The sequence below is a fragment of the Rhinopithecus bieti genome, unplaced genomic scaffold, assembly GCF_001698545.2.
Source record: "Rhinopithecus bieti isolate Rb0 unplaced genomic scaffold, ASM169854v2 scaffold_4104, whole genome shotgun sequence".
NCBI lineage: Eukaryota > Metazoa > Chordata > Mammalia > Primates > Cercopithecidae > Rhinopithecus > Rhinopithecus bieti.
The window spans coordinates 1,722,713-1,725,790 of NW_016804554.1; positions in this window are offsets into that span (position 1 = coordinate 1,722,713).

Sequence of the window (3,078 nt, forward strand, 5' to 3'; positions counted from 1 at the left end):
TTGAATACTTGGCATAATATAAACATAAAAACTGAAAGACTCTCAGTATTTTAAATTATTCTACTTGAAGACAGCCATCATCCACTAAATAACACCTATTTTTGAATGCACAAATTCACACAAATTTTTTACTAAGTTTACCACCAGATGTCAGTCATTCACTGCAATGGTAATAACTACCCTGAAGAACTCTTCATGAGAAATCTATGTATGTGGATATCTCCCTCATCTCTCCTTCCCTCACCGTCTCTTCCACTCCTTCTTTCTATGACTGTCAGTCTATTTATTAATCAATTGTCAATTGATTATCTATTTATGTATTTATAATCCACAATCTAGTCTATCTAAATAATGAAAAGTATATTCTAGGCATTTTGAGAAAATAACATCATAAAATGTCTAAGTATTTACCTATACAAATATGAAAGTGACACTAAAATATTTTATGCATTATGGTATGGAATTCAGGCTCTTTTTAGCCCAGTAACTTTGAGACCAATGCAATACTATGCAGTCTTTTTTTCAGGACATACTTTCACTTCTCACTTAGAATCTTTGTTTTTTGAAAGCTTTATTGGATTCTTATTACTCTGTAATTAAATTCTTACTGGAAGAGCATCAATGACATAATGAGAAAATTATACGATATTTGATTTTTAGATAGGTGGTGGAGTGATTTAAAAACCTAATTTACCACTAAAGAACTATGCAAAGAAAGTTCTCCACTACCAACTTCTACCTACAAGTTTTGTTTAAATTTTTTTCTGTTTTCTTGAACTTTAACATGTACCTTATATGATTCCTCACTCTGAACTTTGCCAAATGTCTGACTTTACATCCATCACTGAACTTAATGAAGTGAATTTATGCTTTATTTTTCCTTTAGATTGTGAGATATTTGAGGTCAGGGAGCTTAGCAGATATCCATCAATAAACAAATGTTATTTTCTAAACATGAACTGTGGCCGCCCTGTAGTGGATCGTTTGTTGCCTACTCAGCAACCATTTTCTTTTTTTCCTATCCAAATTTTAAGTGGCTAGCACTTCTCCATGGGTGGAACCATGGGCCATTCTTTGCTACAGATTAGCTTAGAAATGACCATATGATGCACGTGATGGAAACTGTATTAAATAAAGGCTTCAACAAAAATGTTCCTGTCTTGAAACAGTGAACTGCAAGGACTAATGGGTAAGTTGTTGCATATCTGTTGTCATTTCTGAGAAAGAAAATACTAGTGTTCTTGTGTTTCTGAATCCTTTTGGGGATTGATATAGATACGGGGTGCATGGGGGAGTCTCCCTCTTTAAATTTTTACAGACATCAAGCTAGAGACATTTTTATGTCGCATAGAAAGAACATTCTAAATAATAAAGGCAATACTGAGGAAAACAGAGCCATGGGCTGGAGATACAGAGAAAGAGAGAGAGAAACACACACACAAGCACATAAAGAGAGAGAGGGAGAGGTTAAAATTAAATACAAAATTAAAAACTTCCCTTTGAAAGACAAGGCTGAGATAATGAAAAGGTAGCCCACATACTAAGAAAACATATTTGCAAATCATATGTCTGATAAAGAGCTTTTATCCAATATTTATATAGAACAATACTCCATTTCCTAGGAATTCAGACTAACTTGAGATTTTATTTCAAGTATAATTTGTTCTTTTCTTTGTTCTGTTCAATAAAGAAAACACTTTTTAACTTTTACTAGCAGCTCTCAGTATATTAACATGTATGATAAAATTAAGTATGTAAAATGCAGTTACATTCCAATTCCTTCTCATGGTTTTGAAACATTTCTAGTTTTATCAGCCTGGCTTTCCAGCCCATCCATTACTGCTCCCCTAAACTATCCTGAGTGCTAAGGAATATAGCCCTGTTGTTAATCCCCTACTATAACAAGCATTTTCCGATAACCCTCCTTGACTTACTCAAATACTATCTTTTTATGAAGCCTTTATGCTCTTCAATAATAATTTGATAGCATTTTGCATGTGTTCTTCTTATGCCTTAAAACCTAATTAGTTATAGGCTTATTTTAGCTACCTTACTAGATTACAGACCATTTAGGGGGTCTGAGCTTTTTTCATTTTTGTATTTTGCAGATAAACTTAATTGATGTCTGTTAAATGAATCCTTCACCTTTCAATTTATTTATTTTTTATTGGGTTACCTGGGCACCATGTTTTATCACAGATGTGAGAATTGTGGTTTTGTTTTTAAGGAAGGATCTCTTTTTTTTTTAATTATACTTTAAGTTCTAGGTACATGTGCACAACGTGCAGGTTTGTTACATATGTATACATGCACCATGTTGGTGTGCTGCACCCATTAACTCATCATTTGCATTAGGTATATCTCCTAATGCTATCCCTCCTCCCTCCCCCAACCCTGTGACAGGCCCTGGTGTGTGATGTTCCCATTCCTGTGTCCAAGTGTTCTCATTGTTCAATTCCCACCTATGAGTGAGAACATGCGGTGCTTGCTTTTTTGTCCTTGGGGTAGTTTGCTGAGAATGATGGTTTCCAGCTTCATCCATGTCCCTACAAAGGACATGAACTCATCCTTTTTCATGGCTGCATAGTATTCCATGGTGTGGAATATTTGCCACATTTTCTTAATCCAATGCCACATTTTCTTAATCCAGTCTAGCATTGATGGACATTTGGGTTGATTCCAGGTCTTTGCTATTGTGAATAGTGCCACAATAAACATATGTGTGCATGTGTCTTTATAGTAGCATGATTTATAATCCTTTGGGTATATACCCAGTAATGGGATGGCTGGGCCAAATGGTATTTCTAGTTCTAGATCCTTGAGGAATCACCACACTGTCTTCCACAATGGTTGAACTAGTTTACAGTCCCATTAACAGTGTGAAAATGTTCCTATTTCTCCACGTCCTCTCCAGCATCTGTTGTTTCCTGACTTTTTAATGATCGTCATTCTAACTGGTGTGAGATGGTATCTCATTGTGGTTTTGATTTGCATTTCTCTGATGGCCAGTAATGATGAGCATTTTTTCATGTGTCTATTGGCTGCATAAACGTCTTCTTCTTTTTTTTTTTTTTTTTT